The sequence below is a fragment of the Physeter macrocephalus genome, chromosome 8 (genome assembly GCF_002837175.3).
Source record: "Physeter macrocephalus isolate SW-GA chromosome 8, ASM283717v5, whole genome shotgun sequence".
NCBI lineage: Eukaryota > Metazoa > Chordata > Mammalia > Artiodactyla > Physeteridae > Physeter > Physeter macrocephalus.
The window spans coordinates 129,439,630-129,453,989 of NC_041221.1; the positions used below are offsets into that span (position 1 = coordinate 129,439,630).

General features: G+C 44.8%; 1 long non-coding RNA gene across 3 annotated transcripts; it reads left to right on the forward strand.

Annotated features, from left to right (window-relative positions):
- The first annotated feature begins 91 nt into the window (after positions 1 to 91).
- LOC102986338 (uncharacterized) lies at positions 92 to 10,964 on the forward strand. 3 transcript variants are annotated; one of them, XR_447678.3, is made up of 4 exons: positions 92 to 186; positions 4,221 to 4,443; positions 6,722 to 6,880; positions 10,526 to 10,964. It is a non-coding gene; the product is annotated as an uncharacterized lncRNA (long non-coding RNA). The 3 variants fall into 3 exon arrangements; XR_003681041.2 differs by lacking the exon at positions 6,722 to 6,880 and having other exon boundaries at positions 10,526 to 10,962; XR_008618116.1 differs by lacking the exons at positions 6,722 to 6,880; positions 10,526 to 10,964 and adding an exon at positions 4,718 to 4,826.
- Positions 10,965 to 14,360: the final 3,396 nt, after the last annotated feature.

The following is a 14,360-nucleotide window of genomic DNA, read 5'->3' on the forward strand; positions in this document are numbered from 1 at the left end:
CCTCGGGGACGCTGGGAGAGCGGATGGCCCCCGGCTGGCGCATTTCTCGGCCTTTCCTGTTGGTTGGGTTCACCGTCGGGGAAGGAGGGCTCAGAACGCGCGCAGGGGACCGCGCGATCGTGGACCGGAGAGGCCAGGATTCCCCAGTGGCTGCGCGGTCGAAAGGCGGGAGCCGGAGGTTGCAGGGTGAGACCCCACTGCGTGCTCGGGTCCCCCGGGCGCGCTCCCCAGCAGCTCCCGCTGTTGCCGGCTCTGCGCCCCACACCCCTCTGCGAAGGGGCCAAGCGCGCAGGGCCTTGACTCGCGCAGACCAGACTCCGCGCTGAGCCCAACCCCTCCAGACCCAACGACGCGCGGGCTGCTCCGCGGCGCCCCAGCCACCCCACCCTCTCCTAGCGGCGGGGCTCGCCCTACCGCCCCCGGGAAGGGCGATTCCGCCGCCCACTCCTGGCCGTCCGGCCCCCCGGCCTCACCGAGTACCTGAGCTCCAACCCGAGACGCGCTCCTCGGCGCCCGCGGCCGCGCGGTGACATCAGAGTCCCGGCCTCGGGCTCCCGACCCCACCTCCAGGCTCCGGCTGCCGCGGGGGAGGCGCCACGTCCGGCTCCCGGGGGCGGGAGCGCGGAGCGGCGGCGCTGCCCCGGGAGCCGCCCGCCCCTTCGTAGTGTCCGCTTGCCGGCTTAGACCTGGGTCCAGGGGTTGGACGCTCGTTCCCCCGCCGGGCACAGACCTCTTGCTCCAGCTGAAGAAGCTGGAAAGTAGGGGAAGGGCCACCAAGGCGCTCGCCCGCCCGCCCGCCTCCTCCCAGCGCGTTCTTACCGCCGGTAGCGCGCGGGCCCGAGCTCCGAGGGTCCAGGCCACCCCTTCTGTGGCAAAGCCCAGGCCGGGTGCCCAGACGGGCACCCCATTCCTTTCAGAATGTTTGGCCAAGGGAGCAGACCCGACACTGTCCTTGTCCCTCTGAGTACAGTTCGGATGCTAATGCATCATCCCTTGACCAACTGTCCCTCCAGATACTCCATTTCCAAAACTCTTCCAGCTCTTTGATTCCCAGTGTGGGCTCTTTTTCTCCCATGTTTGCCCGTTTTCTTTTCATTTCTCCCACTACCCCACATAGTCTGGGCCCTTCCGGCCAGCCACCTGAAAGGGGAGGGAGAGGAAGGGAAGGAGAGGGGAGGCTTTGCTGACGTGTGTGTTCACTCCCGCTACCCTCAGTGGGTCCTTTAGGTGCTGGACTATGCATATCCCCTGTGGCCTCGATAGGGTTTACGCCAGCCAGAGTCTGGCTCTTGAGGTTTTCACCTTTGGGGATCTCCAGGCTCCAAAGAATGCTCTGAATTCATCTGCCACTGTGCATTCCTCACTGCTCTGTCCTCAGCCTTCCTTGCCCCCACTTTCCAAACCTTTATCCTATGGATACTGGCTCTGCCAAGAAATGCTCCATCCCTGGAAGGGGCTGGGGGCCTTTTGCTGGGCCTTCAGTGCTCGTCTGTCTTGAGCCCCAGCTATTGCTGTGGCTGCCTTCACTCTCCCACAGAATCAGCATGCCTGGGGGCAGGGACCATATCCCCCTATCTTGGCATCCTCGGCTGACAAGGTTTGTTGTGGTAATAACCAGGACCCAGAAACCCAGGCCAGGGGTCAAGGCTGCCGCTTTCTGGGGGCACTAAGAGCCTGGGGAACTCTGAATGCTTGGGTCTTCTAGGGGATGGAGGCAGCAGGCTCCTGAGCCTGGCTTCTGATTGGCACCCTCCTGGCTCTGGTTCTTCTTCAAACACCATCCTGACCCAGGCATCAGCTTCAGCTGGAGCTGGAGCTCTGGACTCTTAAGACAATGGCTCGGAACTTCTTGGCTTTGAACACCTGCCCTTTTAAGATCCCGACCTGCATGGTTGGTCTCAGAGCAGTATTACAATGGAGGGGACACAAGCCAGCAACCAAAAACCAATTCAAAATAGTTCAAGATTTTAATTTATATTTTTTTAAAAGTATATTTCTTGACAACCATGAAGTGGACACAGTGTCCACATCAATTCTTGTTAACCCGCTCCTCCTCCCGCCCCCTTATTTCTGTTGCACACGCTACAGAAACTCTCTGCTTAACTCCTCCAAAACTGAAATCCCACCCACCCACTTCTCTGCTTGCCTCTTCTTCTCATCTGAGAAAGAGAAAGCAGCCCCTGACATCTGGATGTTGGCCTGGGACTATCAGCTAGACCTTGGTGTTGTAGAAGTTGATCTGACATTCACAGCCAAGGCCTTGGAGTTCTCCTGTTGCACATAAACAATTTCACAGGACATCAACATCGGACAAGGCCATCTGTAACCATGATGGGTCAAGACAAAAACAAGACCATTCTGTAATTATATCCAAACACAGACAAACCATGAACGTTGTCCAAGTCCCAAAAATGACCAAATGTCTTTCTATCCTTGATAATACGTGAGTGCTGTTTCCTTGCCAATTGCAGCTTTAACTTTTCTTTAGTTATTCCTTTTTCTAGATAAGATTTAAGGTACCCAATCATAGAATTACTCTTGCTTCCCGACAGCATCAAACACTGAGAAAAGTCCTGCTTCTTTAATTCTCTCCAAAATCACTAATACAAGCCCAAATCCTGTAAGTCCTCTCTAATGCCCTCTTACCAAGATGCTCCATGGTTCCCCATCCTGTGTGTTCCCCTCACTGTAACAAGTAATACACTCCATTTTTTTTCAGCTATAGGTGTGTTCCTCAGGGCCTTTGACTGGAGGGCATTTCATTATTGCAAAAGCCCAAAGAACCTTAGAGGAGAGGAAGGGGACGAAACTGCTGCAAAGTTGGAGTCTCCTTTAGTGGTGGCAGTAGTTGGGGAGCAGGGGCCATGGAGAAGATGGACACATGCACATATTAATCATGTTTTTCTACTACATAAAAAGACATGCCTGTGCCCCTCAGTATCTCAGTACTTTCCCAGGCCTGGGAGAGTTCAGCTGACATTATACGGGTCAGAGAACCACCACCCAACTTAGCCCTTCCTCAGTTTCACAAGCAAAATAATTGTAAATGGGAAAGCCACTAAGTTTGGGGGTAGTTTGTTAAACAGTAATAGATAACTGTAACAGGGTATGTAAATTTTCAAATTTGGTTAATATCAAATTTCTTATAACGAGTTTGTACCAATTTGTATTCCCATTAATATATATGAGAGTGCCCATTTTCCTACATCCTCACTAACACAGTACGTTATCAGACTTTTGACCTCTGGAATATGAAAGGTGAAAATAATATGTTTTAATTTACATTTCTTTTTTATATATAAAATTGCATATCATTTTGTACATTTAAAAGCCATTTGTGGGCTTCCCTGGTGGCGCAGTGGTTGAGAGTCCGCCTGCAGATGCAGGAGACGCGGGCTCGCGCCCCGGTCCGGGAGGATCCCACATGCCGCGGAGCGGCTGGGCCCGTGAGCCATGGCCGCTGCGCCTGCGCGCCCGGAGCCTGTGCTCCGCAACGGGAGAGGCCACAACAGGGAGAGGCCCGCGTACCGCAAAAAAAAAAAAAAAAAAAAAAAAGCCATTTGTATTAACTTCTGTGATCTGTCAACTTTCTTTGCCCATTTTTCTATCAAATTATTGGTCTTTTTTATTGACTTGTAAGATCTCTTTATATATTAAGGCAATTAACTTTTTTTTTAATATGTGGCAAATATTTTCCCAAGTTTGTGTCTTTTGACTTTGTTTGTGGTAGCAGTGAATTTATAACCTGTGGTTGAGGCAAAAGATATTTCTTTCTTGTAGACAGTAACTACATAGCTGTCTTGATAATTCAGAGACTGTCATGTATAGGTTAAAATACACTAAAGGCCAGAAATCATTCAACGAATCATGTTGTCTATTTTTGGAGATCCAACAAAGCACGAATCATTGTTTTTACACAAGTGTCTACTTAAATTGTAAGTGTTCCCTTAGAGAAAGTTTGTTTGCTTTTTAATTATGCACTGAATTCACCACACTTGTTCCTATAAATAGGAAGGCAGCCACAAGAAAAAGTACAGGGAGAATGGAGCACCCCCTCTTCCATGGGCCCATCTGGCAGGAAGGCCTCTGGGCGAGCCTGGGTAGGGACTGGATGTCCCACGGATTGAACCAAAGTTCCCTTTGAGATCAGCAGTTCCCGGGAAGGAATGCTGGGCCGTCACATTCCTACTGAGTACACATATATCACCTTTTCCCTACAGACACTGGGTGACTCCTCAACCTCTGTTTGATTTGGCCATAAGAACTCAGCTTTTCTTCTCTAGCCTGGCCCCAAGCTCCAGGCCTGGGACCATTCCATCCTCCTGGTCTTCCCTCATTCAGATGTTACCGACACATCCCTGGCCAAGAGACATTCAAGGAGATAGCTGGATGCAGGCCTCTCTCCTCTTCTACCTACTCCAGTAGACTCAAGACACGTAACTGGTAAGTAACCAAGTGAGCTTTTCCACTTTGCTTTGCTGGCCTCCCATGACCCAGATGAAAATGTCTCTTACTCTTCATTTTGGTCCCCAAGAATAGAAATAAACTCAAGACTATGAACAAGACCCCCAATAGCATCCCCGGGGAGGGCAACAGCTGGCTCAAGCCCGGGAATGGCCTAACTGCCCCTTCTGTGTTCAGGCACTAACAAAGGGATGAGATGGTCTCCAAAGGCCCCTGTCCTAAAACTGCCTTCTGTTTGAGCTAAATCCACCAGGTCTCTGCTCACCAAGGAGTCATCTGATCAGCATTTGCAACAGGAGGCCACTCTAACTCTAGAGCTCTGGGTCTCGGGCTGCACACGGAAGCATTAGTGCAGGATTGGGTCACAGCATGCCACATGTACGTGGGATGGATTTTGGTCATTGGCTACGGAAGCAGATAATGCATGTTCTTAACATTCACTGAGAAAATCTTGCTGATTTTAACTAATGTGTCTGGTCAGTTACTCACATGGAAGAGACTTTGTTCTAAAACCTGAGAGTGCATATGTCTGTCATCCATCATGGTTCGTGAGTTTGGGGGACCCTGCCAGGAGTGAATGTGACAACACACACACACATACACACACACACAGTCTAGTTGGCAGCTTTTTGTGCTTCAAGGGAAGCATTAAGAGAAGTTTAAAAAAGGAGGACAGGGAGCTGTTCTCCAGTTCACTGTATCCCGGGTATAAGAAAACCAGCAGTGAGAAAGCGAGCGTGAGTCCACAACCTGGCAGACCTAAGTATGAATGCCTAAGTATGAATACCCTGGAGATATCCCAACCTTCCCGAACCTTCATTTCCTCATCTGTAAAATGGATACTACTATATGTTTGGCAGGTAAAGATTAAATGAGATTTCATCAAATATACTCAGCAGTGGGCTCACAGGAGACCATCAATAAGTGGTGTTAGTTGTAATTCCTCACTTCAGCTTCTCTTGTAGGGAAGACAATCTTGACTAAATCCCAGCCTCAAATTTATCTCTAAGCATTGGTTTATACACCAGAGGTCTCCAATGAGTGTTGGTCCTCTCCTAAGCTTTGCTTACTGCTCCCCCAGACAGGGCCGCGGTGGGCATCTGAACTCTTCCTTCCTGGGGGAACCCACATTGTGTAGGTCTTGGGGAGACAGAGCCCCTCCTCCCACTTGAAAGCCAGCTTGCCACAGTGCAAGCCTTCAGACCTGGCTTGACCAATGTGATGCTCCTGCCAGGGACTGGGACTCTCATGTGAGTGACATAGTGATGTAGGGACAGATGAGAAACCATCAGGAGTTGGGGGTGTGTGTGGTGGTGGTCCTAACCTGTCTACTGATCTTGCTATCCAGCCTCCTTTGGTTCCTGTCTATTTTCATAGGCTGGTCCTCCTGCCTTTTAGTCAGTTCTGTGGGCCACCAGACCTCCTTCCAATGCATCCCTTTTTTGAGTTGCAAGAGCTGATTGCTGCTGCTTGAACCTAAGAAGTTTCTGATATAGAGCCAAGACACCTTTTAATACTGGGATGCCAGTGTTAGACTGGAGGAAAACCTGGGCAGACTTGGATGTTCAGAGGTACTCTTTCCTTGGAAGAAGCAACTGCTAGGCAAGAGGGCAAGAGAGACCTCCCATAGCTGCTCTGGGGCTAAGGGGATGCAGTCCCTGCCCTTTGATGTGTCTGGAGATCCTCTAACAAGGCTTACACAAGCTCAAAACTAGCAACTTAGGAAACAGGATAAAGCAGCACAGGAGAAATACAAGGCAGGCAAGTTCCTGGTTCAAAGTCATGCATTTGCTATGAAAATGAAAACAAGATTTCCCTTGATAAACATAAAATCAAAGACAAGAAAATTTGGAGATCGGTTGCTTTTTCCTATTCCTACCCTAAAGAGAGTTGACCTGGATTCTACCTGGTTTTTTTTGTTTTTTTTTTTTAAACACCAGCATGAACCAAAAGACTAAGCTGATGTCAGGCCAAGGTGGGCCTGGCTGGAGACCCTGAAGCATAGGCTCCCGCCCCATAGCCACCCCCCCATAGAGGGTTAGGCATATGCTGAAGCTTCTTTTCTTCCCTTTCCTACTAGCAAATGTCCATGGGAGGGACCCAGCGTGATGCTGAGTTATACACCCTTGAGCCAAGTGCCGCCTCCTCGGTGAAACATCCTTGTTATCCCTAGGCAGAGTTCATTGTTCCCTGCTGCACCTAACATTATATTGTAGAATATATACTCATTTACTTGTGTGTCTGCCCCATAAAACAGATTGTGAACTCTTGAAGAAAATGACCATGCCTGGCAGTACCAGGCTCAGAACTACTATCAGTGATTGTTGAATGAATGCGAGTGGGAGACCAGACCCCGCATGAACATCTGAGTCACTCCTCTGTTCTGTGAATTCACAGCTGGTAGCAACATCCTAAGGTTGGCCTTGCTCCCCAGGACTCAGTGATTAGAGTGTGTGTGCACTCTTTAAAGTTTTCCTACAATTCTTGTTTCACTTTCTCCTGTTGGTGGTTTTAACAAAACGATGTCACTTACCGTATTAGAAGGGGCTACTTTCTTTTCAGAGTAGACTGCTTCAGTCACTCACTTGAGCACAGCAAACAGAGGTCTGGGAGCTGCTGCCATGGATGGAAGCAAGGATTTCTAAGAGTTCATTTGGGTTTTCAAATCCTTTGCTCTGGTTCTTAGAAGTAGATTAGTAATCTTTACTGGTGATGGCAATAAGTCCTAGTTCACAGTCTGTGAACAGAGGTTCTTTTGGAAAATGTAGTTAAGTGCCTGAAAAGAATTAAAAATGAAGCCAGGGCTTCCCTGGTGGCTCAGTGGTTGAGAGTCCGCCTGCCGATGCAGGGGACACGGGTTCGTGCCCCGGTCCGGGAGGATCCCACATGCCGCAGAGCGGCTGGGCCCGTGAGCCATGGCCGCTGAGCCTGCGCGTCCGGAGCCTGTGCTCTGCAACGCGAGATGCCACAACAGGGAGAGGCCCGCGTACCGCAAAAAAAAAAAAAAAAATAAAAAAAAAAAAAAAGGAGTAAGTTGATTACCATTTAGAATTATGTCTCCAGCCACTATGGCAAAATAAAAATGAAGCCAAACTGCAACCCTCTGGTCTTCCTGGAGCAGTGAGGGCTTTATCTAAATTAGATTCACCTTAGCATGCTAAACAGCTTACAATTCAACAATAAAAAGACAATCCAGTTTTTTTAATGGGTAAAGGATTTGAAAAGACATCTCCCCCAAGAAGATGTACAAATGGCCAATAAGCACATGAAAAGATACTCAACATCAAATACAAATCAAAACCACGAGGTACCACTTCACATCCACTAGAATGGCTATAATCAAAAAGACAGACATTAAGTGTTGTCAAGGATGTAGAGAAATTGGAATCTTCATGCGCTGCTTCTGGGAATGTAAAATGGTGCAGCTGCTTTGGAAACATTTTGTCAATTCATCAAACAATTAAACATAGTTACCATATGAGCCAGCAAGTCCACTCTTAGGTATATAACCAAGAGAATTGAAAACATATGTTTCATGCAAAAAACATGTACATGAATGTTTATAGCAGCATTATTCATAATAGCCAGAAAGTGGTAACAACCCAAATGTCCATCAACAGATGAATGGATAAAGAAAATGTTGCATATCCATACTATGGCATATTCTTTAGCCATAAAAAGAAATTAAGTACTGATACATGCTACAACAAGCATGGACCTTGAAAACATTATGCTAAGGGGAAGAAACCAGACAAAAAGACCATTGTATTGGGACTTCCCTGGTGGTTCAGTGGCTAAGACTCTGTGCTCCAAATGCAGGGGGCCTGGGTTCTATACCTGGTCAGGGACCTAGATCCCACATGCCACAACTAAGAGTTCACATGCTGCAACTAAAGATCTCACGTGCCACAACTAAGACTTGGAGCAACCAAATTAAAAAAACAAAAAACCACAAAATGTCTAAAAGAGGCAAATCCATAGAGACAGAAAACAGATTGGTGGCTGCTAGAGGAGGAGTGGGTGTGGGGCGTGCGTATTAATTGGTATGAAGTTCTGTTTGGGGACCAGGAAAATATTCTGGAATTATTATAGATATTGGTGATAGTTGCACCACCTTGTGAGTATACTAAAAATCACTAAAGTGTATGCTTTGAAGTGATGAATTTTAGGGTATGTGAATTTTTCTCTCTGTATGTGTATGTACTACGGCTGCACAATGTACGCATAGAGTTAACAGTTGTTGCTGACATTGGCCCATTCTTGCTCAAGATCTTCATATATAAGCAAGAAATGGTCTTTACTAAGGGCTGTAACCTCTCTGACATTTTAAGTGTGTGTCCCTAAATGCAGAAAGAAAGCTCGTGTATTCTTGCACTAATTTACCCACTAGCTCAGAGCACCATCTGCTCACAGACCTAAACCCGTCTTGCATGCCAGGAGATCTCAGGTTTATCTGTGGGCCACAAGTCTCAATATTCACATGCATGGATGTCACATCACTTAAATTACTGTTGAGGATGAATTAAAGTCTACTAGTTTTTTTTTTTTTTAAAGAGTCTTTAGCAGCAATACAAAAGGAGTCTGATCAAAAGTATACAGCCTAGGGACTTCCCTGGTGGTCCAGTGGGTAAGACTCCATGCTCCTAATGCAGGGGGCCCAGGTTCAATCCCTGGTCAGGGAACTACATCCCACATACCCCAACTAAGAGTTTGCATGCTGCAGCTAGGAAGTCCACATGTTGAAGCTAAAGATCCCGCATGCCGCAACTAAGACCCGGGGTAGCCAAAATAAATAAATATTTTTTTAAAAAAGTATATAGCCTAGTGCTACCTGTTAACAAATTTTGATCTGACTTGAAAATATAATCAGAATACCTAAATTATTGTCAGGACCTATTAAGTGAAGGCATATTCCAATCTGACACCATATGTGTATCTACATGGTAGTTCTCAGTTTCACACGTGTGGTTTCTTCAAAGAAAAAGAACGTCAGCAGAACTAGGTCCAGGGTCTTTCTGGTGGACAGAGTTTATCATTTCCTCTGACTTGGATGGGGCAGATAATCAGACAGCCCCTGAGAACTATACTCCAAATGTAGCTACAAAAAATTAATGCAAGCTTCCGTACATATCAATCTGTGCCTCTCTCCTCAAGTTGTTGTCACTGTTCTCATCAGTGAGAGCTGTGACTCATCTTTTACCAACAGTGACTCTACCAGGCTTGGGCAGTTCCATAGTGGGAAAGAAGTACATTCGAGTATCATTATTCAAAAGACAGCTAGGAGGAGTAACTGTATCAGATTAAGTGATAAATATATAGTCGTCCCTTGGTATCAAGGGGATTGGTTCCAGGACCCCCTGCGGATACCAATCTCCATGATGTTCAAGTCCCTTATATGAAGCAGTGTAGTACAGTCAGCCCTCCCTATCCACAGTTTGCACGTCCCGAGGTGGGGTGGAATCCAGGTGCAGAACACCATGCATACTGAGGGTTGACTGAATAATGTGTGTACTTTATAAGTGTCAGGAACTCTACCTTGGGGTGGGGACAATATCAGGGTGGAGTTTAGAGTGAAATCACATGAGGAAGAGGCTGTTGTGTGGTCCAAGAGAAATGGAATGAGCCACGAGTGTAGTCTTAAGTTATCTAATAGCCCCATTAAAAAGTAAAAGAGAAACAGGTGAAATAAATGTTAATATATATTAAATATATATACATATTTAATATATCCAAATATATTCAACATGTAACTAATATAACAAAATTAGGTGTTTTACATTTTTTCATACTAAGTCTTTGAGATCTGGTGTGTATTTTACCTTCACAGCTCACCTCAGTTTTGATAAGCCACATTTTAAATGTTCAATAGCCACACGTAGCAAGTGACTACTGTATTGGACAGCACAGCTTCGGAGCATCTTAGTTATGGTGGTATTAATAAAAGCAGCACTTAGTGAGAGTCTATTTGCATGACATTGTTCTAAGCTCTTTAGATGTATTAACTTAGTTAATCCACATGACAACCCTATGAAATAAGTACTGTTTTTTCCCCATTTTACAGATGAGGAAACTGGGTTCACAGAGGTTAACTCACTTGCCTGAAGTTACAGCCAGGGTGGTTCCAGAATTCATGCTGTGTTCCCTGGGGCATGCCTACTGTCCTCTCTGGAATATGACCTGATGAGTAGTAATAAACCAAGTACTTCTCTCTTGGGGATTCGTTTTACCTCATCTGCCTATAGTTTTGTTGGAGAAGGAGCTGGATAAGATGAAGCCATGAATTCCAGGAAGTGCTCAATGTGTGACATCAACTCAGAAAATCCCCGAGATTCCTTAATCTCCACAACCCTGCTTTAGCCCTTTACAAATATTTCACAAACTGGTAATGGTCAAGGGTATGAACACAACGAAAACTTATGATCCTGATTACTTTCTTCTCCAATCATGCAATGATTTGCAAGGTTTGAAGTACAAATTTTCCTGGCAAATGATGCAATGGAAGCTAGGCACAATCACCTTTATTTCGACTTTAATAAACTCTTAAGCTTGTTTTTCCCTTTTCTACAGGTACAATTGAACTCAGTTTTCCTACATTTAGACAAAACTTCAGGTTATTTATTGGCAGGTAGTTAATACTAGTCCTGGTAGTCAATAGTATCTAGTGAAGTACTTTTTAATGTTAAATATGGTATGCATCCCAAATATTGGATGTTCTCCTGTTTTAGACATACTTCCACTTTCCCTAACCAAAACTGACTAGACCAGGATTAGATGGTGAAGTTTATGGAAGCCATCAAATAGAGACATGTGGAAAGTTCTTTTCAGGTCACAAAGGGATTACAGTTTGCAATAGACTTTTTCTTACCCACTTTCTCTAAGCAGAGGTTTGAACAAGGACTTTACATGCTGCTTAAAGATGTACCCATTTTTGATTTGGAGAGCTGAGCACATGCACTGGTCTCTAGTCCCTCCCACTAACATTAGAAGTGATTATCAAAAATACCCATAGGGCAAAGAACAGGTAAGGAGAGCACAGCAGGTGTGTGAACAAAGTTTTGGAATGAAAATTGTCTGGAAGAGTGAGCAGAGCTAATTAAAAAAGAAACCTAAACCTGCAGGGGGTGGGGATGTCATTGAGAAGCTAGGTGAGTCACAGCAGAGAATGTTGGGAAGCTCAGGAAATGAAGATGCCATGTGCTATGGAAGGCAGCCATGCCAGCTACAACTAAGTGGGTATTGCCCGAGTCTGTAGATGGAACAGTTGGACCCAGTGTGTACTCCCCCACCCCAAGCAGCTAGGGGATCACCTGCCACCCAGCAGGAGACTAAGGGTTGACTTTGTGGAAGAGTTGAATCAAAGATGCTCCATACAGAAGAGTTGAAGCAAAGAGGCATGGTGGAGGTTGGGGGAAGAGATGCAATATTGGGATAAAAAGGGATTAGGTAAAATCTTATAGCCCTTTGCACTGTGGGGCTCTAAGAACACCAGCAGCTAAGTGTACATCTTTGCCCCATCTTCCTCCCACAAGAAGACTGGATAATTCTTTTGTGGAAAAACTTAAAGAAACAGAGGAGCCTCAAACTAAAGAGCCCATTAATTAACACATCCTACCCTCTCATACAGAGCTTCCAACAGCTTTCTAAAGTCTTACACTTACAAATGGACAACAAAAAACATTTGAGAAAAGCCTCCAACATGAAAGGCAAAGACTGAAACAAACAGAAACAAAACAAAACTCAAGAAATAATGCAAGAACAAACAGAACTAAGAAAAACTATAATTAAGAGGCAGCTCATGTGGATGGGAATATGAAGCCAGGGAATGGGATAAGTTTTATCCTCTCATTTCACCATAAGAACCTAAGTGTCTTCTCTTAGTAGAAGGTTGCCATCCTACAACCTTAGAGAAATAGGCCAAGTAACAAACGGAGAAGCCACAAAAATAATTTCCAAGTTTATTCACATCTCTGCATCCCCATCTCAACTGCCATACTCCAAGGCAGCATAATCTCTCCCCTGGACCATGACAATAGCCCCCTAAAACCCAGAAGTTCTCTCTGCTTCAGACTCATCTCTGCCAAACAACACTACATAGAACACTGAGATGATATTTAAAGAAATGAATCGAACCATTTCAGGCCCCCAATTAAACACTCTCAAGGGCTTCCTATTGAACCTAGCATAAAAATCCAATCCCCTTGTGCTGGCCAACAAGGTCTTGTATCATCTGGTCTGTCTGCTTCTTCAGCCTTATCTCCTCCCACTCCACTTGCCCTTCCACCCATTCTTCCTCCTTTCCCACTTGCAATCACACGCAGTTCTTCCTGTTCTTTGAACACAAGTTTCTTCTCACATCCATTTGCTCTGCCTAGAAGTTCCTGTATATGGCTACTTGTGTTATTTAATTGTTTTCATCTGTCTCTTCCCCACTGTAATAGACGCTCCATGAGATCAAGTGCCACGACTAAATTGTTTACCACTCTCATATCAGCATCTAGAAGAGTCCCTTACATGTGGTATATGCCCAATAAATATTGAATAAATAAAACTGTAGTTTAAAAGTCTCCAAGTTTCTGATGAATATAGATACAAAAATCTTCAACAAAATATTAGCAAACCAAATCCAACAATATGTTAAAAGGATCATACATCATGATCAAGTGGGATCTATCCAGGGATGCAAGGATTTTTCAGTACCTGCAAAACAATGTGATACACCACGTTAACAAATTGAATAAAAACCATATGATCGATTCTATACATAGAGAATCCTAAAGATGCTACCAGAAAACTACTAGAGCTAATCAATGAATTTGGTAAAGTAGCAGGGTACAAAATTAATACACAGGAATCTCTTGCATTCCTATACACTAATGATGAAAAATCTGAAAAAGAAATTAAGGAAACACTCCCATTTACCACTGCAACAAAAAGAATAAAATACCTAGGAATAAACCTACCTAAGGAGACAAAAGACCTGTATGCAGAAAACTGTAAGACACTGATGAAAGAAATTGAAGATGATAAAAACAGATGGAGAGATATTCCATGTTTTGGATTAGAAGAATCAACCTTGTGAAAATGACTATACTACCCAAAGCAATCTACAGATTCAATGCAATCCCTATCAAACTACCAATGGCATTTTTCACAGAACTAGAGCAAAAATTTCACAATTTGTACAGAAACACAAAAGACCCCGAATAGGCAAAGCAATCTAGAGAAAGAAAAACGGAGTTGGCGGAATCAGGCTCCCTGACTTCAGACTATACTACAACGCTACAGTAATCAAGACAGTATGGTACTGGCAAAAAACAGAAATAAAGAGCAATGGAACGAGATAGAAAGCCCAGAGATAAACCCATGCACCTATGGTCAACTAATCTATGACAAAGGAGGCAAGGATATACAATGGAGAAAAGACAGTCTCTTCAATAAGTGGTGCTGGGAAAACTGGACAGCTACATGTAAAAGAATGAAATTAGAACACTCCCTAACACCATACACAAAAATAAACTCAAAATGGATTAAGGACCTAAATGTAAGGCCAGACACTTATCAAACTCTTAGAGGAAAACATAGGCAGAGGCAGAACACTCTATGACATAAATCACAACAAGATCCTTTTTGACCCATCTCCTAGAGAAATGGAAATAAAAACAAAAAAAAAAACCAAATGGGACCTAATGAAACTTAAATACTTTTGCACAGCAAAGGAAACCATAAACGAGACAAAAAGACAACCCTCGGAATGGAGAAGGTATTTGCAAATGAAGCAACTGACAAAGGATTAATCTCCAAAATTTACAAGCAGCTCATGCAGCTCAATATCAAAAAAACAAACAACCCAATCCAAAAATTGGCAGAAGACCTAAATAGACATTTCTCCAAAGAAG